This window comes from Herpailurus yagouaroundi, unplaced genomic scaffold (assembly GCF_014898765.1).
Source record: "Herpailurus yagouaroundi ecotype Mexico unplaced genomic scaffold, PumYag 182, whole genome shotgun sequence".
In the NCBI taxonomy this organism is placed as follows: Eukaryota; Metazoa; Chordata; class Mammalia; order Carnivora; family Felidae; genus Herpailurus; species Herpailurus yagouaroundi.
The window spans coordinates 10,823,629-10,850,833 of NW_024412413.1; the positions used below are offsets into that span (position 1 = coordinate 10,823,629).

At 55.3% G+C, this 27,205-nt stretch overlaps 2 long non-coding RNA genes across 3 annotated transcripts in view; both read left to right on the forward strand.

The window, feature by feature from the left end:
• Positions 1 to 1,717: 1,717 nt before the first annotated feature.
• On the forward strand, positions 1,718 to 2,690 carry LOC121040394 (uncharacterized). Its single transcript, XR_005795267.1, has 2 exons — positions 1,718 to 1,880; positions 2,250 to 2,690. It is a non-coding gene; the product is annotated as an uncharacterized LOC121040394 (long non-coding RNA).
• Positions 2,691 to 3,571: 881 nt separating this feature from the next.
• LOC121040393 (uncharacterized) overlaps positions 3,572 to 27,205 on the forward strand; it is a 73,360-nt gene continuing 49,726 nt past the window's right edge. The window contains exon 1 of one of the 2 annotated variants that reach the window (XR_005795264.1): positions 3,572 to 3,852. This is a non-coding gene — a long non-coding RNA (uncharacterized LOC121040393). The remainder of the gene's footprint in view (positions 3,853 to 27,205) is intronic. The other variant, XR_005795265.1, reaches the window with a different exon arrangement.

Genomic DNA, 27,205 nt, shown 5'->3' on the forward strand with positions numbered 1-27,205 from the left:
AACTTGCCATCAACAGGACTAATTTTTGACCCCGTGCTATGACAAATCTATTCACATTTTATGTTTTACAAATCTGTTCAAAGTTCAAAAAAAGGATAGGGGGTATCTGAATACCATTAAACTGATATAAAAAATTAGACTCAAATCTCAATGTGTATGTCAATCTTTGCAAATAATACAGAATTTATTTCTATCAATTCTTTCCCAGAGGAATAGCCATGAAAATTCACGACTGGAAATTCTTTTTTCTTATTAATAGTATCTAACAAGATAACAACTCACACATCAAATATGAACTCAACCTGCGCTTTCTAGACTATGTGTAGCTTTGGAAGCAAACAGCACCTCTTTACAAAGCCCACCCCAAACCACTCGCTCCTTCAACTTCTACTCAACAAAGTAACTGCAAATTGTTACGAGGAAACCAGGATCCAGTTAAAACAGATAAACAGATTATAACTACATTAACTACCTTACGTTGATAATTAACTAGTCACAGTTTTCAATAAGGGGGTTTTTCTGTTTAAGGGGAGAAACTTCCAACAAATGAAAATTTCAACAAGTGAAGAGCTAACGTGTCAATAAGCTTAGGACAGGAAATTCTCTGTGTTCTGAACAGCAATTAATGTAATACTGACAGATAGTAAAGACACATGCTAAATAAAATATGATATGCAGGGTGAATAAATGAGAAATAATTAGTCATTATGTTACAATCATAGTAAATGCACAACAACTTTACACATTGTGTTAATTTGAAGTACTTTACATAAATATAAGCTCACTTCTCTTCCCTTGAGTGATAGCGTCAAGTTCGTTGGGGCCGACCGTTCACCCAGCGAGTGGCTCCCAGGTCGCCAAATGTGGCTTGCTTCGTCTGATGGTGGCAGTTTCACCCTCTCCAATGGCAGTGAAGTCAGGCTGCTCCTTAATACGGTGCCCAAACTGAGTGCCCAAGCACACGGGCTCCCTCCTCAGCCACCTGATCGTCAGAGACACATACCTGCCCAGAGATGCTTTTTAAAGCAGGTGATTCACATACAGCCGAGTTTGGGACCCATATACTGCTCTATAAGACCATCCACAGTCTGCCTGGCCGTGTCTCCATTCATTAATTTATTACACTAGCATTAATCAAACACCTCTTTGCTGGGTCCTGAGGATACCCACATGTTTTTTACCTAAAGTTCTTTTTTTTTTTTTTGCATTGGCCCCTTTTGTACCTAAAGACATCTGTTTTATATTTGTTTGTTTGTTTATGGTTTTTTAGAGAGAGAGCACGGCTGGGGAGAGGGGTAGAGAGAGAGAGACAGAGAGAGAGAGAGAGAGAGGGAGAGAATCTTAAGCAGGCTCCGTGCTGCATGGAGCCTAGTGCGGGGTTTGATCTCGCGACCCCAGGATCGTGACCTGAACTGAAATCAGAGGTTGGACGCTCAACCGACTGACCACCCAGGCGCTCCGACGCGTCTGGTTTAAAAATACCCTTGATACAATTAATCGGATGGGCCAGATATATTATAAGTAACACACATAAAAAGAAGTACATTGCTTTTAAATGAGTTAATCAATATTATCTAAACATCAGCCTGCTTACTGATAGTGATATTCGCACCACCTTTTAGGAAACAAAGAATTCATTTATTCACTCATCCGCTTATTCTATTTTTCATCCATCCCGCATCTCCCGAGCGCCTCTGATGGGCCACGCTGGTGTGGCTGTGCCTGGTGTCCACCTGCCACCCAGGGGCCTTCGTGCTGCCAGCTGCTGGAACAGGGATGGAGCCATCCGCAACTTCCTCAGGCCTCGGGTCTTTGTGCTTCTTCCACAGATTCCCGGTCTTCCCTTCGCCCCGACAGGCGACAGGCGGGCAGTCGGGGAGGTGTGTGTGGGGAGTGAGGCTCGCTAGACCCCTGGCTGGAGTCCCAGTGGGCGGAACAGGCCATCACCACCAGGGGGCACTCCTGCATCACTTGCTGGCTTCTTGCCCAGGCCAGGCTCAGGGCAAGGTGGGCCAGGCAGGAAGGTTAAGACGCTTGGGTGGGGGGAGCTGCCATGGGGGGACCAGGCCAGGCTTGGGAAAGGCCTAATAAGGGGGCATGAAAACGGACCACCCGCGCTCAGATGCTGAGAACACCCGCACCGCTCCCTGCCAGGGAGGAAAAGCACACGGCACATTGAACGGGCTCGGCAAACCGTGACCAGCTGGGGACAGCAGCCATCGATGAAATAATTCTGTCGTTTGCTGCAGGGCAAGGTCACCCCCGTGCAGATGCCAAGCCCACCGCGAGCCCCAGACAGCATGCCCGCGTACCTCAACCCTTTGCCGATTATTTTCAGGGAGAGTTGAAGAGCAGGGAACGGGACGGAAAGCCATCGGGGACCTCTCCCGGGGACTGGGGCCACCCTGATCCCCGCCTTCAGCCGGGAAGATCCGGCCTGTGGACTGGACGCGCTCTGAAACTGTTCTTCCCCATCCCCTGGGCCGCAATCGCTTCTTCTATAAAATGGGACTGAAATCACCTCCACCCCGTCTGCCTCTCTTGGGCGCACTGATGTGAAAGCTGCCGCAAACAGCAGAGAGCAGGTTGAAACGGAAACAAGAGAGTCTCAGATGGAACTTGGCTCCCCCCACCCCCCCGCCCCTCCCTGGCTTTGGAATTTGTGCCAATCTGTCATCCGTGTTGAGTGAGTTTGTGCTTCACCCGTGTCTTGCCGGCCCTGGTAATTGGGTGTCGTGGTGGCTCCTGCCTTGCCCTCTGATGACTTTTCTCTAATTGCTCTAATCTCTGTTGTCACACGCTCGCTGGGAAACGAGAGGAGCCGCCAGCGGCTCCCCAAGGGGGGGAGATGAGGGGGTGAGCCCTAGGCAGGGGGAGGGGAAGGTTGGGGCCCTGCACCTCCGTGCGTAGCCCTGTGGCGCAGGCGGGGAAGACAAGGGCAGACGTGGTTCTTATGCCTGGGTTCTTACAGTCCCAGGGCTAGGAGGGGGCGTTAATGGGGGAAGTGGGGGGGGGTGAAAAGATTCCTGGGGGGCCTTGAGTGCTGGGAAAGGGGATGAGTGGGAAGGAGGACCCTGATTGGGCTTGGCTCCCGGGGAGAGGATATGGGGCTCCTGTGGAGGAGGGGAGCTGAGAACTTCTGGGGGTGCAATGCCTGACTAGGAGCAGGGATGAGGGGGCACCAGAGGTGGGGGGGCGGGGAAAGATCTGGGTGGGAGCGGTCCTGTCTGTGCAGCTGCCTTGTTTCTGGGAGCACACAGACCAGAGCCTCCTCCCGGACGGGACGGTTGTGTGTGGCCTGTCCCCCTTTGTCACACCTTTGGGAGGACAGTTCGGTGCGCCCGTGTCTCGCGTGTTGCCTCCGACTGTACGTCTGGGCATGACTGCGTGTGCGTGAGAGACAGAGACAGAGGGAGGCTGTGTGTTACTGGCAGCTGACTGGCTCTGTTGAAACCCCATCAGCCGCCAGCCCTGAAGACGTCCCTTGCTGAGCCTCTGGGAACCGAGCGCCTCGGGACAGAGGTGACTGGTGCAGCTGGGGGGGGGGGGTGCTAGCCTACATAGCCGCTTAAGCCCCTACTGCTGGGGTAAAGCGATTATCAGTGTGTGTGTGTGTGTGCGCGCGCGCACGCCATGTGTAGGTGGGTGAGACTGAGCTCACAGCCTCTAGAGGCTGCAGTCTTCTCGCACTGCCCCGGGAAGATCCAAAAATTCGCCTGCGGGGTTGCCCTCCCTTTCCCTGCCGAGACTGCCTCCCCGACGCTGACCTGAGTACGTGCATTTACTCCAAGATGCTGTGCTTCTAAGTGGCTTCTCCTCCCAGGGGTCCTCTGGCTCTAGCGTGGAATTTCAGTCAGTGTCGGAGGGGAGATCGTTTGGGACGGAGGGAGCTTCCTGACGCTGCCTCAGTGGCACGGACGCGTTGAAGTTTCTGCCCTGGCGCTTGGCAAGCGAATCGCCTACAATCACGCTTGGGTTTTGCTCGCGTAAACCCAAGCAAGAGGAAAAGGTCTGGGGTCCACCTCCTGGGCCAGAAGGCTCTTCCCGGGGTTGATTCCAATAAGGGCAGTGAATATGGAGGGGGGGGGGGAATGAAATGTTCCAAAACTGGAGAGTAAGTTCAGTTTCGTGTTACAAGCAGACGCAAAGAAAGAGAGTTCTAGGGGCGCCTGGGTGGGCGTCCGACTTCGGCTCAGGTCACGATCTCGCGGTCCGTGGGTTCGAGCCCCGCGTCGGGCTCTGCGCTGACAGCTCGGAGCCTGGAACCCGCTTCGGATTCTGGGTCTCCCTCTCTCTCTCTCTCTGCCCCTCCCCGACTTGTGTTCTGTTTCTGTCTCTCAAAAACAAATACATGTTAAAAAAAAAAAAAAAAAAAAAAAAAAAAAGAAAGAAAGAAAGTTCTCAGCACGAACGTGACAACCGTGGCTGACAGTCTCGAGCCCCTCCTTTGCACCAGGCACCGCTCCAAGCTCTTCCCAGGTCGGGCTCTGTATTCCTCACCCTAGGACGCCCATTTTACAGGCGAAGAAACCGAGGCACAAAGAGGGCCGCAGTTCGTGGAGCAGGGATCTGAACTCAGGCTGTCTGCTGCCCTTGCGGAGTCCCCAGCCCCCGGGCCCTGCAGCGCAGGACGGTCACGTAGGGAGGTCACAGCGTGGCTGAACAGTGCTCCTTCTTGCGGGAGAACCGCAAGCCTCGGTTTCACCGGGGAGCTTCTTGCCAACTACTCCGCTTCACGTGACAAAGCCAGAGGAAGACCATTTTAAAGGAGGATCTTACCCCAACCGGCGAGCGTTTCATTTGTTGGTGTGTTTGCTTTTTGGGATGGGCAAACGTTCCTGCGCTCCAGGCCAGGAATCGCAACCTTGCAGGGCTTTTGTGTATCAGTTCAGGGTTGCTTCCTGTTGCGGATAACAGAGAGTGGAAGTCATGGTGGCTTGAACCAGACTGAGGCTTACTTCTGTTTCACGCAGAGGACGTCGGGAGGTAGGAGAGTCCAGAGGTGGTGGGGGACCCAGCAGTGTCGTCAGGGACCCAGGCTCCTTCTTTCTCTTAGTTTCACCAACTTTGGCACGCGGCTTCCGCCCTCAAAGTCGCCTCATGCTACAAAGTGGCTGCTGGACCTCCACCGTCACATCTGCTCTCTGGGGTGGTGGGTATAGACAGGCTGAACGTTTCCCTCGGTCCCGCCTGACAACACATGTTTCCCTCACTGGCCTCGCCTCACCGCAGGGGAGGCTGGGAAGTGGAACCTTTCGGCCGGGCACATTGCCACGTGAGTTCATTACTAACGTAAATGGGAGACAGGACACGAGAAGGACACTTTGCCACCTCGGCCCCAGAGCACAGTAGTGTCCTATACACCCCAAAGTGGAGCCTGTGGCTTTTTTCAGGTGCTGTGACTGTTTCAGGCAAGACAGCTGGACAGGGTGAGGGGAAGGAGCCCTGCCTGCGAATGCCGGGACCCAGGCCCTTCGGGGCCTTGCTAGTTTGGGGGTTTTATCTCCCCCTCAGTGTCCTATGGTCGTGCCAGCTTTGGGGGAGGGGTTCGGCCAGGCAACGATGGCAGGGCAAGGGGGAGAGAGGAGAAGGCCGTCAAGCAGGGGCTCTGTGCCTTGCAGGTATGTTCTGGAAGGAACCGTGATGACAACAGTGATGGTATGGTTTAGCACTGGGCTGGAGGTCTGGATGGTCTACCTGGGAGGGCAGGATAGGAGTAGCCTGGAGTCTTGAGGATGTGGGTGGCCAGCAAATTGTAGCCTGTCTGGGAAGACCTCTTCACACTCCTCCAGGCCCATCGCTAGGCAGCCCAGGTCCAGGGACCAACTTCATGCACCCTACCCCACCAATTTCTGCCAGGCCCTGAGAGGGGGTCACAACCCCTGAAGGGTTCTGACAATCCAAGAGAACATTTCGCCTCTGTTTTCACACGGATCCTCCCCACAGACTGGGGAGGTTATTGGAGATTCTTTCCTTTTTACAGATGGGGAAACTGAGGCTGAGTCAAAGCCACGCTGTGGCAGAGCTGGGCTGGGTCCTGGGTCCTTTGAGTGCCAAAGGGGAGGGGGATGGCCTGAGTACATGTTTCAAATATAGTGTCTTTTCATCTCTTTTTTACTGTTGTTGAAAAAATATTGAGGTATAATTTGCATCTAGGAAAGGAAAGTGCGGGTTTTACGTGTACAGTTCAGTGAATTTTTACCTATGTTTGTGGAACGTTCCCGGCACCCCCAGAAGGCTTCTTACGCCCTTCCTAGTCACTAACCTTTCCTCTCTCAAAGGGCAACCACGATCCTGACCTGTATCCCCAGAGACTGGCTTTGCCTGTACTTATATTTCATCTAAACAGAGTCATGCAGATGTTCTCTTGCTTTTGACTTCTTGGACTTAGTGTGATACTTGTGAGATTCGTCCAGATTGTGGTATGCATATCTATAGTTGATTTTTTAAAAATTTTTTGACGTTTATTTATTTTTGAGAGAGAGAGACAGGAAGAGCACGAGTGGAGGAGGTGCAGAGAGAGAGGGAGACACAGAATCCGAAGCAGGCTCCAGGTCCTGAGCTGTCAGCACAGAGCCCGAAGCGGGGCTTGAACTCACAGACCATGAGATCATGACCTGAGCTGAAGTCGGATGCTTAACCAACTGAGCCACCCAGGAGCCCTGATTTTTTTTTTTTTTAGTGCTAAGTAATATTCCACTGTGGGCTATGCCATCATTTGTCTATTCATTTATTCTGTTGATGGACAGTTGGATGGTTTCCTGTCTGGAGCTATGAGTAAAGCTGCAGAAAGTATTCGTGTTCAAGTATTTGTGTAGACATATACATTCACTTCTTTTGGGCAGATACCCAGTTGTGGAATGGCTGGGTCATAGAATAGATATATGCACAACTTTGTAAGAAACTGTCAGACAGGTTGAACCATTGCTACTCCCACTAGTCGCATATGAGAGTTGATCCTCGTCTCTCCTATATTTGATATTTTCAGTTTTCAATTGTGGTTGTTCCTGTGGGTGTGAATGATAGCTTGTGGTGGTTTTAGTCTGCATATCTCTCATGGTTGATAACATTGTCTTTTCATGTGGGTATGGGTGATTCTGAGATTTTCGTTTGTGAAATCCCACTTCATATCTTTTGCCTATTAAAAAAAAGTTTTTTCTTATTAATTTGTAGGAGTTCTTTATATATGCTGCGTACTAGTCCTTTGTCAGATATATGTATTGAAATAGCTTTTCTGCATCTGTGAATTGGCTCTTCTTTCTCTTAGTGGTGTCTTTTGATGACTATTACTCTTAATGGCAATGAACCACAACGTATCATTTCTCTTTTATGTTGTTTTGCAATGAAAGCTTGGCTTCTCCAAGTGGAGTCTTTTTAACACGTGATTCCAACCTAGCCTTACCCCATCCGTTTGCTCTCTCTGCCTCCTCATCTCCTATGAGGAGTGCCTCTCAGGAGCCAGGGGTGAGGAAGGCAGAGATGGGATAAAAGATCCGTGATGAAATGCAGGGTTAAAAGCCTGGATTACTCTCCTCGCCAGGACAGGAGATTTGTGCCCCTCCCTCCCCCTCCCCTCCCCCCCCCACCCCGTGTGGATTTGGGTTTATGCTGGGCTGCAAGATTAAAGCCAAAGAGATTAAAAGATTACCTCTGGCAGGGAAGGCAAATTCTGCCTCTTTGCTCCTGGAGTCAGTGGGGAAGGTTGGGGAGGAGGTCGCACACACTCCCCTCCCCGGGCCTTAGTTCCCAAGCGGTAAAGGGGGTGGGGCAGCTGAGCTGGGTAGTGAGCACTGACATGGGCTTCAGTTGTTCTCACCAGACTAGCAGTCTCAGCCTTGGCTGGTGATGTGTTAGACATGCAAACTCCTGGCCCCTCCCAGACCTACCGAGGAAGAAACCAGAAACCCTAGGGAGTGGGGATGAGAGGGAAGCAGTGTGGGTTTTAAAAGCCCTCCAGGGCATTCTGATGCACACTTGGGTCTGTGTACCAGCATCTTTAATTACGGTAACAGTTGCTAAGGTTTAGAGCATTTGACTGTGGTCCTCGGTGACTCTTCTTTTAAAAAAATTTTTTTTAAATTTATTTATTTTGAGAGAGAGAGAGGTGGGGAGGGGCAGAGAGAGAGGGGGAGAGAGAGAGAGAATCCCAAGCAGGCTCTGCACTGTCGGCGCGGAGCCCGGTGCGGGGCTCGAACTCACGAACCGTGAGATCGTGACCTGAGCTGAAACCCAGAGTCTGACTGACTAAGCCACCCAGGCGCCCTCACCAGTGACTCTTCTAAAGGGTACGTGCCCACTCACCTATGATGGAGGTACTATTCCTCACTCCACTTTACCCAGAAGGAAACTGAGGCACAGAGAGGTGAAGCAGCTTGCCCAGGATCACACAGCTACTCGGAGAGGCTGGCTCCAGAGGCTGAGCGGCTAACCACTGTTTGTGTGGTTTTGAATTCCCAGCGCTGTGCACCCTGGACCTTTTCCGAAGTCCAGTGTCTTTATCGGCTGTTCCGAGGAGTGATAGCTCCAAAGGCCTGACCACACTGGGGGGCCCCTGGCTCTCAAGGTTCTTTCCCGGGCTGCCCCCAGGGCCCGCTGAGTCTGCTTCGACCACGCAGGGGCACCTTCCCGCTTCCTCTTCCTGCGTCCTGGGGAGGTGGTGGCAGCTGGGAACCCCCTGGGCTGAGACCGAGGGAAGTGGGTGCTGTGAGCTGACCCCAGGTGCACTGTCCGCCGGACCCAGAGACAGAGGGCCCACGGCGCGCTCGGTGAAACTCATTCATGTCTCGGGTCATTTCCTCATTTGGTATTTAGTGATCCCAACCGGAGAGAAGCAGAGGCCAGCGGAAAGCCAGGCGCAGAGAGAAAGGGGAAGACGGGAGGAGGAAGCCCGTCCATTAATTTTACGAGTCCTCCTGTGAGTCCCCTCCTGCACGGGGGATGGTTGAAAATAACAACGCCGGAGCTGGCTGGCGAGGGATCAAGGAACAGCCAAGGCCCAGATGGGGAGGCTGATTTATGGGGGCAGCACTGGGGGGGTGAGCACGCCGGGTGGAGAGAGCAATCTAGCACTGCTCCCTAGGAGAGCGGAAAGGCCCCCCACCGGCCTGGCCCTTACCGGGGTGCGGGGTGAGGGGTGCTGCAGGCCCGCCCTGCTCTCTGCCGGGTCATCAAGGCCCCTGCTCTCAGGGGGAGGCTTGGGGGCCCTCCTGCTCCCTCTCCCACTCCCCCCACCAACTTTCTTGGGTCTAGAGCCCTTCAAACCTTTGCGTGGGTGGGGGCAAGGGTGGCTGTGAGGAGGAGGAAAGACGGCCGGATGTAACCTCGGACAAGTCCCTTCTCTGAGACTCAGCTTGTCTGTAAAATGGGGGGCCTCGGCCCAGCCGGGCCAGCCTCGCAGGGCTGCTGTGGGGGTCAAGCGGTGTGGGCCGTGAGCTGCAAAGCTCCGTCCCACCCGAGACGAGTGTGAGGTTGGAATGAGGACCTTGCCTCCTAACCGCTGTGCTCCCGGGCGCGCGCTGGGCTCTGCGGGGGGGAGATACGTGCGGGGCACGCGCACACAGGGGCCGCGACAGCCCAGAGTCTGTGTGTGCAGGCGCATCCACCTGTGCGCATGTATGAGGCTTCCAAAGCTATAGCTATATGCGTGGTGCCTGTGCGTGTGTGTGTGTGTGTGTGCGCGCGCGCGTGTGTGCTACACTGATGGCCTGAGCTGCCCGTAATCCCTTTACTCCTGCCAGCTTGGGAGGACCCCTCGGGGGTAGTGGTGGGGGTGTGGCCGGGTGCTTCTGCCCAGGCCCCATCCAGCTGGTTATTTATTGATTAATTCTGCTGCCAGCTGATGGATGCCAAGCCTGTGCCGGGCGCAGGCCCTGGGCTGATTTACATAATTAAAAACCATCAGTAACGGAGCCAGGCCTCACCCGCCAACTGCTTCCTCTAGCGTGACAACAGGCTGAGCCTCCCTCCTCCCACCCCCCCCCCCTCCTCTGCACCCCCCGGCTTCCTCGCCTCCCTGACCGTCCCCCCCCCCCCCCCACTCTCCTGGCCTGCCCTGTGTCAGCCCGCCAGCCTGGGCCGCTCCGCGACAGCAGCCACTGCCCGGTCCGTGATGGAGGGATGGTGGCGTGCCGGGAGTCTCGAGTCACTGACTCCGAGGTTCTCTTAGTCGATGGTCGTCAGGCGCTTTGATGGAGAGTCTCAGATTATAAGATTCAGCTGTGATCCTCCAAGTATGTGATTTTTCAAGAGTCTATTACTCTATGTGACAAAGGGGAAAAAAATGTTTGCTCTCGGCAGTCCTGCCTGCCCTCGAGGAGGTGGGGCCGCTCTGGGGAGAGCCGCCAGGCTTTCCGGGGAGGCCGCCGTGGGGGGTGGGGGGTGTCAGCCACTCCTTTCCAGAAGGAGCGGTTCATCACCGCCAAAGGCTCCGGGCAGGGGTGGGTGTTGAGGAGCCTGGGCAGAAGGACGGAGGACCCAGGGACACCTGGGGAAGGGTCGGGAAGCTATCCCCGGTAGACTCCGGCCCTCTGAGAGGGGCTTCGGATAATACCGGATTCTGTGCCGTGTGTGACGTCAACCTCCTTGCCGGTGTTGCTTTCGGTGTCTTCGGGGAAGGCTCTCGGATTTAGAGAGGCCGTTTGGGGCGACCGGCGTGGGCTCCTCCAGCTCTCAGCTGTGTGACGTTGGGCAGTGACACAGCCTCTCTGAGCTACAGTTACCTTCTCACCTGTAAAACGGGGGTTGTCGTCAGGATTGGGCGTGAATCCGTGTGACGTGCTTAGTTAGGCCCGTGCTGAACTCTTCATGGACGGTGGCTGTTACTGCGTGGAGGTGCGTGTTTTGGGGGAGACCTGCTGGCCCACGCCCCAGCCGTCACCACTGCGCCACCACCACCACGGGCCGCGTGCAGGGGTGACTTGGCGAGAGCAGAGACTCGTGGCAGGGCTGGGGACTCAACACAGGAGGGCTGGGTCTGCCTGTGTCTGCAGGCCGGCTCCCGGTGAAGCAGGTGTTCAGAGGACGTTTGTTGAATGAATGCATGATTTTCTCTTCTCTCGGCCCGTCCCAGGCACGGTGCCAGCCGTCTGTCAGTTTAGGCAGGGTACGCAGGATGCGTGGCTTCTCGCGGGTGGGTCCCCGGGCCATGCTCTCTCCTGTTCCACCTGTCCTCATGCTGTTCCACCTGCCCCCACGCTGTTCCACCTATTTCCGCCTCTTCTCCACGCCCACGGCCCGGCCCCAGCCACTTCGCCTCCAGCTGCCCTTCCTCTGGAGCAGTTTGGGGGAGACACAGCAGACTGACCCCACGCCCAGCACCGTGGCCTGGACGTGCGCCCACAGACCCTCTCACACAGCGCCACACATCTTAGTCTGAGCACGACAGGACCTTAGAAGCTCAGGTTTCTTTTTCTCTTTTCTTTCTTCACATTTTTTTAATGTTTATTTATTTTTGAGACACAGAGAGAGAGAGAGAGAGAGAGAGAGAGAGAGAGACAGGGCGTGAGCTGGGGAGGGGCAGAGAGAGAGAGAGAGAGAGAGAGGGAGACACGGAATCCAAAGCCGATTCCAGGCTCCGAGCTGTTGGCACAGAGCCGGACGCAGGGCTCGAACCCGTGGACTGTGAGATCACGACCTGAGCCGAAATCAAGAGTCAGATGCTGACCCGACTGAGCCTCCCAGGCGCCACCAGCTGCTGGGTTTTCTGATCCAGACCCACAAAACTGAACACCCGCAGGGCAGTCTCGCTCCCCAGACTCCATAATGGCACAGGTGAACCAGCAATCTTCGGTAATTAGGAAAAGATCTGTCGTAAATAAACAAAGCTAAATAAAATATGTGTATAGTTAACGGTAGAACGTAAGATCGGGCACCGGCTGTGGAAAACAGTTTGGCGATGCCTCCGAAAGGTAAATGTAGAATTACCATGGGATCTGGTGGTTCCGGTCCTGGGTATAGACCCAAAGGAATTTGAAAGAACTCTGAAGGCTGGAGACTCACATGTGTAAACGTTATCAAAAGTATAAGATAAAAGGGTACCTGGGTGGCTCAGTCCGTTAAGCGTCCGACTTCGGCTCAGGTCGTGATCTCGCGGTTCGTGGATTCGAGCCCCCGCTTCGGGGTCTGTGCTGATGGCTCGGAGCCCAGAGCCTGCTTCGGATTCTGTGTCCTCCCCCTCTCTCTGTTTCTCCCCTGCTTGCTCCCTGCCTCTGTCTCTCTCTCAGAACTAAACATTAAAAAAAAAAATTTTTTTTTTAAGTATAAGACGAACACATACAATGGAATATTATTCAGCCTTAAAAAAGGAATAAAGTTCGGATCCGTATTATCACAGGGATGAACCCGGAAGACATGATGTTAAGTGAAAAAGAAGCCAGACCCCAAATGACAAATTCTGGAGGATTCCCCTTACGTGAGGCACCTAGAAAAGGGCCTTCATGTCACTGGAAGGGATAAGTATGTTTGTAATTCTCCGTCTTTTATTGTTTTTATTTTTTAATTTTTAAAGAGAGAGAGAGAGAGAGGGAGAGGGAGGGAGAGAATCCCATACGATGCAAAGCTCGAACCCACAAAGCGTGAGATCATGACCTGAGCTGTTCCCATCCAGGCAGCTGTTGTCTCGACTTCACCATCGCTCGGCCACGGGTTGCGGGGCGGACGGGCACAAGCGCCTGGTGGCGGTCAGGTGGTCCCGGACCTGTGAGGATTGGACACAGCCCCTGAGCGGATGAAGAAGTGATGTCACAGGGCAGCCTCTTCCCGGCACCGTCAGAAGAGAAGGCGCCGCGTTCAGCGCACTCGAGGGCTGGGATGTTGTCGGGCCAGCCGCCCGGGCCCCGCTTTGGTTGCATTTCACACCGGAAAGCATTCCTTCTTGTGCGGTGACAGCTCTCGGATGGGGCTTTTAATATGCTCGTTGCCGTGTCATCGATTTCTCCCCCTGAGCAGTGGAGAAAATCGCCCAGTGCTGGGACAGACTCAGGCCGTGGGGGAATCAAGAAATTTGTCCCACAGTCGGTCTTTCAAAACCCTGGTATCTTTTTATCAGATGTGAAAATGGGAATTTAGCCCCAAGGCAACAGAATCCGATTATCCCAGGTGCTGACTTGTATGGCCAACTCGTGTTTCTTAAAATCAAAGGGATGGGTTACATTGGTTTTGTCGTGTCCACGGAGGAAGACTTTGAATCTTGTCCCCCATTTTAGTTTATTATCATTATTGAAAATACTAGTTATAAGATTATAAAAATATTGTACGATATAGAATTAGAACATTTTTTTCACGTTTATTTATTTTTTAGAGACAGGGACAGAGCACGAGTGGGGGAGGGGCAGAGAGAGAAGGAGACCGAACTCGAAACAGGCTCCGGGCTCTGAGCTGTCAGCACAGAGCCCGACGCGGGGTTCGAACCCACGAACTGCGAGATCACGACCTGAGCCAAAGTCGGACGCTTAACCGACTGAGCCCCCCAGGTCCCCCCTCTTGTCCCTCATTAAAAAGAAAACTTGACGTGCACCTTCATTCGACAGTGAGAGTTGCTCAGGTTGGAAAGGCAGACTTTTGTTCGGCCCATCTCTGCTGACAGCTGGCTCAAAAGACGGCCACTCGGTGGCCTTGGCTTCATCGCGCTTCTAATTTTCTCAGTTTCTCCCGGCACCAAATGAAGAGCAGGAAGCACATTGTCGCCTGCCAGCCGCTCGGTGTGAATACGCTGTGAGCGCTGGCATTCCCCAGCAGGTGCCTCCATCCACGTAGCTCGCACCCTTCCTTGCAGCCTACGTGGTGGCGGAGAGTCAGTGCTGATCTCAGCGGCCCCTTCCAGTCTGCGCCGTGGCCCGCGAAGTTATCATCGACGTAACCAAAAAACGCCCTCCTCTGCAGCACCCGTGTTGAGTAATTTATTTGGGGCCCAAAGACATTATGGAGGACATTTCCCTCACATAGGGGCAGATCAGGCTGCGGGTGTTGGAAAAACTCGAGCCACAGATGCTTTCGTAAATTAAAGATGCGTTCCTGAGGACACAGGTGTCCTATAACAAGAGCCTGAATAACTGTGACTGAGATAAGATAGAAAGGTACTTTTCTCCGAGACAACAGTCTGAGCACGATGGGACCCACGCTGATAGGCTGCAGCTTTTTATTGTATTACCTGCCTTCCTCAACCTGCCGGTGGCTCGCCTACCTGGTTTAAGATGGCTGCTGCAGCTCCTGCCATTGCAACCACATTCCAGCCCCGGGGAAAAGGGCAGGAAAACAAAAGGAGAGGCACGCAGGAATAGGAAATGGCACCGCTTGTCTCTGCTCTCATTTCCTTGGCTAGAATCCCGTCACGTGGCCACGCCCGTCTGCACGGTCAACTGGGGGTCAACTGGGAAATAAAATGTAGCCTTTATCTGGGCATGTATCCAGGAAAGTTTCTATCTCTGCAGAAGAAAAAGAGAGAAGGGGGAATAACTACCAGCACGTATGTGCGAGAACTACCCATCTTCTCCATCGTTGGCCACTAACTGTCCCGACCACGCCCGCACTCCCTAGAGTGTCACTGGATGAAAGATAACGTCATTGAAGCTGCTCTCTCTGACTTGTCATTCACCGTGTGGCTAGGTCTGTAAATTTCCCGACAAAAGAATAGCTTCTACCTGGCTTTTCCACGAGGCGAGCGTCTTTGAATAACGCCTCTGTGCTCTTGGTCCCTTCTCTGCCTTTAGTGACGGAAGTCATCAATTTCGTGCCGGAAAGCTTTATTTTGTGCTTACTCCGGAAACACTCCCGTGGGTTCCCAGAGCGACGCCTTGATTGCTTTGTGGGGGAAAAGATGTGCAAACTTCAGAGGCTCGCCCCCGGGCACCTGGCCGGACAACGTGACATAAGAGACCCCACACTGGCCCGGGGTATGACACAATCCCACGTGCAGGTATTTAAGGGCTGTATTTCCCGTTTTTACTTTTCCTCTTTCCTTGTGCGAAATCCTCCGCCTCCACACCAGCACATTCCACAGGCGTAATCAAATTCCTGTTGACAATCGATGGTTACGCCTTATTCTGAAGTGGAGAATTTTTGTTAATACCTTCACCCCTACTTTAGTGTTTCAACAGACCATTTTGTATGACCGGCCCATTTTCGTCATGTGGGGCTATGATCCAACAGCAAACGCGTTTAAGTTCTTCCTGGGTGCCCAGCGCTGTTCCAAGTGCTTTGTGTGTATTGTGACAGGGTTTTTTGTTTTTTTTTTTTTAATTTTTTTTTTAACGTTTATTTATTTTTGGGACAGAGAGAGACAGAGCATGAACGGGGGAGGGACAGAGAGAGAGGGAGACACAGAATCGGAAACAGGCTCCAGGCTCCGAGCTGTCAGCACTGAGCCCGACGTGGGGGCTCGAACTCACGGACCGCGAGATCGTGACCTGAGCCGAAGCGGGACGCTTCACCGAGCGAGCCACCCAGGTGCCCCGTATTGTGACGGTTTTGAAACCCGCTCCCAAGTTTCTGGACACTTTTATTTAAGGAGCAGCATCTGTGTCTTTTCCCCTTCAATCTGGGCCAGAGTGAAGTGACGCGCTTATCACCAACGGAAAGCCGTGGAAGCGATGGGCTGTGATTTCTAAGGCCAGGTACGAAAAGGCCGCGGAGCTGCTGGTTCCCGGGACACTCGTTCTGGAAAAAGCCCAGCTGCCGTGATGGCGGTAAGCGCATCGGTCACCGGCTCTAGCACGGCCGCCAAACTACGGCAGGCACCAGAGGCCAGCCGTGTGAGCCAGCCGCCCCGGACACGCCACACAGCCCCGCTGTGACGGCGACGGCCGCCCCAGATGGCATCTGACTGCACCCACATCAAAACCCCAAGCGAGAGTTGCCCGGCTGAGCCCTTCCGGGCTTCCTGCCCCACAAAACTGGGAGCAGAGTCAGACAGTGGTGGGTTTTTTTCCCCACCGCTAGAAGTTTTAATCCAGAGTAGTAACCAAAGACACGGGGCTAATTCAGTCTCGAATGTTCGGATGAGGAAACTGAGCCCCAGAGAGATGCCGTGAGCTCCACGTGTTTTCCTGACAGAGGTAAGAGATGTGTGCAGGCCGGCTGACCACTCTAATGTCCTGCCTCTTGACCGCAAAGGGGTTGGGGAAGCAAAGTTAACAAGTGAGCAGGAATGGCGGCGCCCGGGGGGCTGAGTCAGTTGGGCATCCGACTTCGGCTCGGCTCAGGATCTCGCGGTCCGTGAGTTCGAGCCCCGCGTCGGGTTCTGTCCTGAGCGCTCAGGAGCCTGGAGCCCGCTTCGGATTCTGGGTCTCCCTCTCTCTCTCTGCCCCTGCCCCGCTCACGCTGTCTCTCTCGCTCTCAAAAATAAACATTAAAAAAATAATAATAATAAAATAAATAAAATGACACCAAAGGAGGAGTAAGGCGCGAAATGTAAAACTGGGCCAGCCAGGCTGATGAGCACCCGGTTGAGGGAAGGTTGGGACCCTTCGGACCCACCGTCACAGACCGACGGGCTTTGGGAGACACGTGGCACTTTTGAAGAACCCAGCGACTTCCACAAAGATCCACAGTTAATTTCACATTTCAAATTTGCAAAACCACAAGTGACTGAAATCCTTGCCACAGTTACTTTCTCCTCTAACGCCTGCGCCCTGCCTGGGGACGGCAGGGATTTCGACACCACATGAGGGAAGCCCTGACCCCATGACTCTTGGCATCTTAGACACGGGAGCTCGGAAGCTTCCCGACAGAAGATATTAAAGCCATAAAATTAAAGGACATCAGATCGAACGGTCGGGAGCACCTTGGAGTTCACCTCACCCAGCCTTCCGCCCAGGGCGCGACAAGGACAAATCACGTGAGGGCAGAACAGCCACGACAGCCCCAGCGGTGCCAGGGATTAATGGCCAAAAGACCGCAGAGAAAATACGGCCATCAGATCGCCGGGTCAGGGTGGTCACGGAGGGCTGGGAACCGGCTCAGCTTCCTGGGCATGTGACCTGTGCCGTCACCCCCCACCTTGAAGGACCCCGTGCGTGGTGTCGGGTCCTGCCTCACCGTCCTGAAAGTCTTAATCGTTTTTGAACACGGGAAGGGGTTCCAGATTTTCGCTTGTCGCCGGGCCCTGCGAAGAATGTGGCTGGTCCAGCATGGAGTGGTCCGACGGCAGGTGCGGGAATGAGCATTTCGGGGGAGCAGGGCAGGCAGAGCCCGGGAGACAGAAAGCCCCAAAGCAGCTTGGGAGGTGGCCACTTGCCCAAGACCCCTCTTCAGGCGGCCGTATGCAAGAGACCGAACCCAGTCTTGTTGGAGGCTACCGCCCACGGTTTTATAAACACTTTGCTCTCCCCGTCTCGCGCGACAACCCTCGCACTGAAGCTGCCTTCACTGTCCTCAGCCTTCTCTTCCCGGGAGCCTTCCCGGATCGCTGTGGCCTGGTCATACTTACCATTCCCTCCCCCCTTCATTTTTCCTACCTGGCTGAGCCCCTGTCTTTGTGCCTTTTGTCTCCTTTCTCTGCCCCTGCTGGCTAGAGTCTCCGGGGGCCTCCTAGGCCCGTCCCCACAGGGCCTCACACCTGCAAGAAGAATTTTTTTGTTTTTGTTTTGAGTGAGAGAGAGAGTGCAAGTGGGGGAGAGGGGCAAAGGAGGGAGAGAGAGAGAGAGAGAGAGAGGGAGAGAGAGAATCTCGAGCAGGCTCCATGCTGAGCAGGGCTCGATCCCACGACCCTGAGATCGCAACCTGAGGCGAAATCAGGGGTCAGATGCTCAACCGACTGAGCTACCCAGGTGCCCCGCGAGGAGAATTCTTGGTCTCTGTCTTCTTGCTCCAAGCCTCAAGAAGATTCCGTGGTGAGCCCTTCTCACCTTCCCACGCCTAGAGCTGGGCTCCTGCCTCAGTTTCCCTGTCTAAAACTCCTGGGAACTGTGGGATGGTGGGAGCCAGACAGGACTGGTTGACAGTCTGTCTCACTACTCGTTCTAAAGCAAGCGAGCCGCTTAGCCCTTCCACGCCTCAGTTTCCCCCTCCGTAAAATGGAGGTAAGGCCCCACCTTACCCAAGTGATCAAGGTTGGCATCGCCAGTCATGTGGATGTCACGGACCCCCCAATAGACAGCGGGTGACAAGGGCGTCACAGCTCTGTGCTTTTCTCCCCGCCCCATGACCCACGGTGCGAGAAAACATCAGCTAAGCCCCAGGTGAGGGACCTGCGACAGAACACCTGATCGGCACCCTTCACAACTGCCAAGGTCACGAAAAGCAAGGGATGAACGGGAACCCGCCAGGAGAGCAGAGAAGACTCCGGGGACGTGAGGACTGAATGCAATGTGGTCTTGGGGTCGGGATGCTGGAACAGAAGGACGTCAGCGGACAGACGGGCGAATCGACGTGAAGTCCGGAGTTGGGGCCGCAGCAACCTACCAGGGCTAATTTCTTAATTTTGACAAACGTGCTGTGGTTACGTAAGACGTTAACGTCAGGAGAAGCGGGGGGGGGGGGGGGGGGGGGGGAGGGGGAAGGTATACAGCAAAGCCCTCTGTGCTCCCTTTGCATTTTCCCCCCCTCCAACTCTAAAATTATTCCCCAATGAGATGTTTATTAAACACACACAAAACCGGCCCTGCTGCTCTCGCTTGTGTCCGCCCAGTGTCCCTCCCTCCTCCAATTCTTCTGCTGACGGGCCCTCCCCTGGTGACAAGGGTGCGGATGCCTGACCCAGGCTGGGCCATTAACTTGCCCTCCTCGTCCTGGCCACAGCGATTGGTCCAGGGGGTAAGCAGGTGACCCACGCTGGGCCAATCAGAGTCCTCCCCTAGGATTGCTCAGTTTGGAAGGGGAAGTGAGGCTCTCCCTGTCTCCCCGTGAATCTGGGAGGCTGTCAGCCAGGGGCTGGGGGGACTCCGTCCCGAAAGAACTAAACGAGAGAGAGAGAGAGAGAGAGAGAGAGAGAGGTGGAGAGAATGCTGATGGCATTCAAGATGGCCTCTCTCAGTCCTCCCCAGGCCGAGCCTCCCCAGCCCGCCCTCTTATGGGAGCCCATGTATGTCTCCTTTCCAGTTTAAGCCAGTGCAGCCTGGGCCCGGGGTTGGGTTTCTGTCACTGGCAACCAATGAGTCCTGACTAATCCCTTCGCTTCATAGTCGCTTTATAGCAGCCGTGCTATAAATGGTGGGGGTGGGGGTGGGGGTTGGTACCCTCCCCAGGGATCCGGGGCCTGCCCGGAACGCAGCCTGCTTGGCTGTGGCCTTGACACGTGCCTTGCTCCCCTCCCGGCTCCCACACGGCCCCCTGACTTCACACATACCTTCCCACCCCCAGGCCCTGCGCAGGGGGGCCTCCTTCTCTGGTGCTGGGGGCCGAAGCGTGCCGCTGTTAGGGCTCTGCCCCCATCACCCCCAAGGCACCCGGGAGGAGGGAACGGAACGGGGCCTCTGACAGAAAATTCCCCCACGCCGGCCTGGTCAGACCCAGGGAAACCCGGGGCGCGCGCAGCGCTTATGCTGCCCGGGCACCTGGACCTGGGCTGGGAAGGACCTTGCAGAGTCCCAGGAGGGACGAGACAGGGTCCTGGGTGGCCTTCCCGCGCCCCAGTTGTCCCCTGCCGTCCTGGCCATGTCACGCCTCTGTATCTTGTCCCTTCCAGGTGTCCTGCTTGCATGCCCCTGTGCCCCCGTCAGGCTGGCAGGGAGCGGGCACAGCTCTTCCTGTGTGCCAGTTTCCCCTAGCCCAGTGCCCCGCCCCTGGGCCCCAGGGCAGGAGTGAGTTCACTCACCTTCCTGCCCTCCCAGACAGCCGCCTTCCTCCTCTGATGACGCTTCCTTCCCACCCTCATTTGTGCCCTCAGCCATGAACTTGATCATTTTCCTTCCCAAACGTTTTGTGACGTGCCTCCCGCATGAGAGCTTCTGGGTGAACAGAGAGGAGGGACCCTCCCCTTGCTGTGTGGCAATGGCGGGGAGGGAAGGGGCTGGGTGTAGGATACACTTGGGAGGCAGAGCTGACAGGAGTTGTTGAAGGATCCGGTTTGCGGGCAGCCCAGGCACCATCAAGGTGGCATCTGGGTTTGGGTCTGAGAAACTTGGTACGTTCCGTTTCCCACAGAGCCTTGGGGCCACACAGCTACTCTCTCGCCCACAGGGACCTCGAGACACCCAGATTTTAGGCTGAGAGAACATCAAGTATAAAGTCTAAGAACGGGACTACCAGCCTAAAATCCGCCCCCCCCCCCCAATCCTGTGGCTGCAACACGGTTCCATCAGCAGGAAAACCTGGGTGAATTGTGGTGTTGCTTTTCCTTCTCCGTGAAATCTTGGTCAAACCGCTCAGCATCTCTGAGCCTCATCAGTAAAATGGGCGTAATAACCGTAAGCACCTCGTAGGATTGTTGTCGCTGCTCACTGAGACTTCAAACTCAAAAAAAAAAAGTTTATTTATTTTGAGAGAGGGGGAGGGAGAGAGAGAGCGTGTGCACAAGTTGGGGAGGGGCAGAGAGAGAGAGAGAGAGAGAGAGAGAGAGAATCCCAAGCAGGGGCCACACTGTCGCTGCCGGCCTGATGCGGGGCTTGAACTCACGAACCGTGAGATCATGACCTGAGCCCAAGTCAGCCGCTTAACTGATTGAGCCCCCCCAGCTGCCCCCACGGAGACTTGAATTCATGGGGAACACTTGGCATCGAGCCTGAAAGAGTAAATTCCCTCCCCCCCCTCCCATTTTGAGCCACGATTCTGATTCTAGGTAGAATGTGGCCAGGTTGCGGAAAACTCCAGATGCTAGTGTAAGGAGTTGGCACTCTACCCTGTGGAATCAGAGCCGGGAAGTTGTCGAGCAGGGAAAGAACGCGAAGAAAGCGGCCAGTCAGCGCCTCTCCGGTCCCTGCAGCCTCCCGCGCCTTGGAGCCCGGCAGCAGGTCAGTAGTGAGAAGCCTGGCCGTGAGGCCGGTGGCCTCCAGATCCCAGGGGCCTCCGGCTGCCCCAGTTCCGGACCCAGGCATTGCCAGTGAGTCTGCCCCCACCCCCAGCATCCCTCTGGGCAGAGCCAGATAGATGGCTTAATAATGCAGGCTGCCTGGCTGACCTGGTGGCCGCTGAGCCAGCTGAGACTCACATCCCTGCCCCCCACACCCCTGCTCTGGCTGCAGGGCCCCGGCCTGAGGCTCCAGCAGAGTCCCTGGACGGCAGAATTCTGAAGCCCCATATAAGGGTGCTGGGACCCAAATAGCACACACCTTGACAGTGTGGGGCTCAGCAGCCTCTGGCTAATGGGCAGCAGAAATCAGAGGCACAGAGCCTGAACCTCCCCTCATCCCCTTCCAGCTCTTCCTGGGGGGGGGGGGGTGTGGCGGTATCTCAGAAATGACTCCTGGCACAGAAGGCTGGGGGGAGGTGATCTGTCACATGCAAGCAGACCCTACCTGGGGTGGAGCAGGCTGCCTGTCTGACCCTTGCACCACTGGGTGGGCCAGCTCAGGAGGGCCCTCCCAGAGCACTCTCCCTGTGCCTGGTGAGTGGCTGGACCAGATGGGACACGGCTGAGCCAACCTCACTACCCAGGAATCTCAGCTCCAAGGCAGGCAGGCAGGGTGCCACCAGCACCCTTAGTGAACTTCCCTGAGAGACCTCCCATAATTGGATCGCTGGGTCAAAGGGTCTCCCCGTGAACGCTTCAAAATATCCCGTGGAGTGTGGCCTTGGCCCTCACAGGCCCCCTCTCAAGGGGCCCACACATCCAGCCGGCCTCTAGTCTAGACTCATCGGGAACTGTGTGTACATTCTTCATGCCCCATTAGCTTTGAGCTGCCCTTGATTCGTGGATATGAGGACTCCAGACTCTCAGAATCATTCCTAGAATCCTATGGAATGCGGTCCCCCAGCTCTGATATCCACCTGCCAAATTCTGTTTTCACCTTTGCTAGTCTGAATGCAGAACTCTCTCCCTTTCCCCAAATGTGGCTGATTGATCTCAACCCCACTGGCCGCCAAGATGGCTGCCGCTGGTACCTTCCTCCTGACATTCATACCCTGTGTGGTTCTCTCCCACAACGACCAGGGCAGACCCGTGTAACCGACAGGACATTGCAAACATTGAGAACGCGTAACTTCTGAGTTTAGGTCATACAAGACATTGTGGCTTCCTCTTTGTTCTCGCTCTGGGGGGAAGCAGCCGCCATGCTGGGAGGATGCTTGAGCAGTCCTGGCGAGAGGTCCGTGGGACACAAACTGAGGCCTCCTGCCAACCGCCAGCACCAACTCGTCAGCCACGGGGATGACCCACCTTAGCCGCAGATCCCCCAGCCCCAGTCCAGCCTTCAGATGAGTGCAGCCCCAGCAATGATTCAATCTTCCGAGATTTCTCAAACAAGAATCGCCCGGTCCCAAGTTCCTGACCACGGCCGCCGTGTGATAATAGCCGTTTTTTTTTTTTTTTTTTTTTTTTTTTTTGCTGATGTAAGCCACTGAGTTTTGAGCCACTGAGTTGCACAGTAACAGATGACTAATATGATAAGCATGTAGACTTTTTATTTTATTTATTTATTTATTTATTTTATTTTTATTTATTTTTTTTTCAACGCTTATTTATTTTTGGGACAGAGAGAGACAGAGCATGAACGGGGGAGGGGCAGAGAGAGAGGGAGACACAGAATCGGAAACAGGCTCCAGGCTCTGAGCCATCAGCCCAGAGCCCGACGCGGGGCTCGAACTCACGGACCGCGAGATCGTGACCTGGCTGAAGTCGGACGCTTAACCGACTGCGCCACCCAGGCGCCCCAGCATGTAGACTTTTTAAAAAAAGTTTTCATGTTTTATTTGAGAGAGAGAGACAGAGTGTGAGCGAGGGAGGGGGGGAGAGAGAGAGGGAGAGGGAATCTCGCAGAGCTGGACGAGGGGCTCAAACCCACAAACCGTGAGATCATGACCTGAGCTGAGACCAAGAGTCAGTCGCTCAACTGACTGAGCCACTCAGGTGCCCCAAGCATGTAGACTTTTCTAAAGCAAGTATGGAAGGTGGTTAGGGAGGTTGAAGCGGGGAAAGGAGGATTATATTGCACACTCCACAGAGAAATGACCTAAAAATCCCTTTGGGAAATGTGTGTGTTCTCCCAAATTCCTTCACAACGAAGGCTTCTCTGGGGGCTCCCCTGTATCTCACCTCCTGACCTGCGATTCCCAACTCCGGCCCCCCCCCCCCCCAGCTCCTGACCTGTCACAGCAAAAAAAACCACATCTCTATGTAAAGGACTCCCCCGGGGTGCCTGGGTGGCTCCCTCGGTTAAGCATCCGTCTTCGGCTCAGGTCATGATCTCACGTTTCGTGAGTTCGAGTGCCACATCGGGCCCTGTGCTGACAGCTCAGAGCCTGGAGCCTGCTTCTGATTCTGTGTCTCCCTCTCTCTCTGCCCTTCCCCTGGTCTCTCTCTCTTTCTCAAACATAAAGAAACATTGAAAAAAAAAAAAAAAAAGACTCTCCTTTCTGAGAAGCTCCGTCTTCTTGTCTTCATAGGCATTGGGATGGCTCCATGGTGGGCAAGGGGCAGAGGTTTTAGCAGGGGGGAAGCTTCAGTTTTTCCCTCCTGGGTTCTGTCTCTCATCACTGGTTCTTGTCTCTCATGATGGTAGCCTCCGTTCTCGCATCGGAGGCACAGCAGAAAATCTGAATTTTGGTCTGGATCCAAACCAGGAATGTGACACCCCATACACACTCTGGTGTCTGCCTGTTTCTCTAAAAGAATTGCTTAACCTAATTTCCTTAATCAACTCAAAATGCCATGTGGACGGAGCGGAAAGCAATTCATCTAAGTCCAAAGGGGTAGATCTTGCCGTTCAACCTGAAACAGCGCAGGAAGCTTTTAGCCCGCGTGGGCTCCTCTTAGTGCTCTCTTCTCTAAGCCCTGCAATAAGGGAAGAGCGTCCGGAAGACACGTCCTCGCGGTGATGCGGCCCGGGCGTTGGGCTCATTTGGCCGTGAGCCACATCTGGTCAACTCGGGGGGAAAAGGGGCACTCGTTGGGGTGCGGTTAGAGGGCGCTTCCGACCACCTCTGGAAGATTCCAGAACAGGCATTCAGGGCTTCAGGACAGGGGTCCAGGCAGCCGGAAGTACCTGCCTCTCATCTGGCACTGAGGCTTCCGGGATGGGCCTGCTTTGCTCGTTTTCCCCGTCCGCGTATCACTCCGCCGATGACTCAACTAGCCCTTGGGAGGCTGTCCGTGGCGGTAGGGAGGGAGGAAATTTCGGTGTGGGTGGGAGGGGAGAGTGAGAAGGCTTAGTAGTACGACGTGACGCGTGCTGTCATTCAGACCTACACGCAGCTGGTTCCGGGAACCAGTGGAGGAAGAAGTAGCTTGGCCAGCTCCGCTTAGGGGTGGTCAGGGGAGGCTTCATAGAGGTGGTGGTCTTTGAGCAGCACCTGGTTAAAGACTGGAAGCAGACAGGTGGGGAGGCCATAGGAGAGGAGGAAAGGCTTCCAGGCTGAGGGAGGAACAGCATCAAAAGCACAAATGGCGTGGAAAGCATGGGGTGAGAGTTTCATGGAATGTTCTGGAAAGGGCGGGTATTGGTGTTGCCGGGACCCGGAGCGCGCGTGGGGTGATACGGGAAGATGCTGGAGGGGGTCGGGAAAGGCCTGACTGCGGAGGGCTTTCTTTGGGCAAGTTAAGGAGTTTGGGTTTCAGTCCCTAGCAGGGAGGGCGCACGGCTCGTCCTGTGGCTGCCCCCGAGGCAGACATCACCAGTTGATCATGACACTTCCTGCAGAGGGAGGACCCAGGCAGCTGCTGCCAATCATTGGCACTGTCCTGAGACGGGACACGCATGGCATCATTGCATGAGAGCTACTGGAGGGTGAGGAGGAGGGTTGTTGCAGGTGTCCAGGTGAAAGATGGCAAGGCCTAAGCTAGGACACTGACCATGGGCACAGGTGGGCATGTTGCTGCCCACATTTGTCTCAACCTTACCTGCCCACTTAGATTCTAGGCAGTCTCCTTATCATAACCCTGGCCAGGGGGCTCAGGGTGGGGTGTGTGTGGGGGGGGGGGGGAGAGAGAGAGGGAGAGAGAGCTCTCTATGGGCTCTATTTTAGCGAGGAGGTTGCTGTCTTTCTGGACCTGCACTATCCAACATGGGTAGCCACTAACCACATACGGCTATTCAAATCTAACTTAATAAAACAAAAATTAAAAAGGCGGTTCTTCAGCCACAGCAGCCACAACCGCGAGCACTCAATAGCCACATGTGGTTAGTGAGCACTCTTTTGGACAGTGCAGATAGAACACTCCCACCATCACAGAAAATTCTACCAGACAGCGCTGGTCCGGAGAAGGCCCAATCGGGTGTCCAGAGAGCGTGATCCGCCCTGACCCTCGCTTAGCCCAGGCCAACTCCGTCTTCTATTTAGTGGCAGTGACTCAGTTAAGAGTTTGAAAGGCTTTCCCGTTTATGTCTGTCTAGTGAGGGCAATCCCCAGGGGGGAGAGTCTTAGAACATTTTGGAGCTCAAAAGCACCAGAGCTAAACCAGGCAGACCTGGAGGTCCCCAGGGGAAAGGGGGTGCTCATGTGGTGAGCCCAGCATCGTGCTGGGGACGGGGGGTGGCTTTTGTCGTTCTCATTTCATGGAAGGGAAGCTGAGGCCCAGAGGGGGCTGTGACCGGCGCCTGGGCAAATGGCTGGGAAAGTCACAAAAGCAGAGCCGGAAGAGGCCGTGTGGCCGCCCGCTGCCTGGTATTCCTTGAGATCATGGCTCAGTCCCTTGAGCCCGAGCGGATTAGGTGGCCCTCGCCAGTGCCCGCCTCTTGGGAAGTTTCTGCGCGTGAGAGCCGCGGTCACAGAAGAGGGAGCTCTCTGCAGTTTCGCGCTCTGTCCGCCAGAGGGCGCAAGGGCCATTGTGTCTGCTCCCGAGGTGGGCGGGGCGGCGGGGGAAGATTCTTCCCCGGAGGACTTTGGGCTGGGACCCTGCTTGGTGACCAGCCCTGTGCGGAGAACCTACGATGCGGTCCGTACAGCCCTTGCCCTCCAGGAGGGCTCAGTTTAGAGGGCACACAGACAGCATAATGACTTGTTTGGATCTGCAGTGAGGGGCCTTGAAGGGTGGATAGGAGTGTGCTAGGCGGCCTGGAGTGCAGTCGCAGAGGGCAGTGGTGGCGGAACACGGTGTTGTCTGGGAGATTACAGTGGCCTGCGTCCCAGCTCTGGTCCCCTCCTCGACCTGCTCTTGTGTTCTCAGTTGACAGGAGGGAGGAATTTCTGAACAGACGTTCTTTCTGCTCCAGTAATACCCAACTCCGTGGAGTTCCCTGCACACACACACACACACACACACACCACTGTTTCATGCCTCTGTGCCTTTGCACATGCTGTTCCCACGGCCTCTCTACCTTCTTCAGCTGACCAGCTACTACTCATGCGTCAAGATGCAGCGGAGGCAGTGGCTCCTTCCAGGGAGGTGCTGCCATTCCTGGCCTGGATGAGATGCTCCCGCTGCGCCTTCCTGCGGCCTGAACTTCACGTTCTGCTGTGCACCACCTGAGGACAGGCACTGGCGCATGCGGCCCCATAAAAGTGAGGGCGACGCAGAGCACCTGCTCCAGGCAGTGCTCCCGCGTGTGGGTTTGTGGCTCCTGGGGGTCGAGAGAAGGCGCCTGCGTTTTCGTGTACGCGGGCCACGAGCCGAGTCTCCCCACCAGATGCCTGCGTGCCCAAGTGCAGGGGTACAGGCCCCGATGCCAGAGCTTGCTTTCTGCATCCGTCACCTCCTCCCTCTAGCTTCTACCCCGTGGCGGGTGGCACAGGTGTGCGGGGACGTTGGCCGGGAAGGGGCCGGGGCCTAAGAAGCTTCTGGGGGGTGGGGAGTGGGGTGAAGGGTAGTGAGCGGCCGCCAAAACCCTTGCACAAGGGTAGATATTTGGAGTCTAACCTAACACCGTCTCTGGGGTCAAGCTCGCCGTGTGACCTTGGGCGAGTCGCTCCTCTCCCCGAGCCTCAGTTGGCCCGCCCGTAAAATGGGAACGCGGCAGCGTCTCGGGTTGCCAGCCGTGGAGCACGGGGACGCGGCGGCCAGGACGAGGTGAGGAGGGGGGTCCGCCGGCGGAGGGGGAGTCGGGGCCGCGGGCGCCCTCGGGCTGGCGCTGGGGGGCGCTGCGCACCTCGGGCGGCCCGCCCCGCGGCAAGTTTGCCTCCAGCTGTTGCATGCGCTGGCGAAGGCGGCGGCGGGACCCGGCGCCGGCGGGGTGAGCGGGGC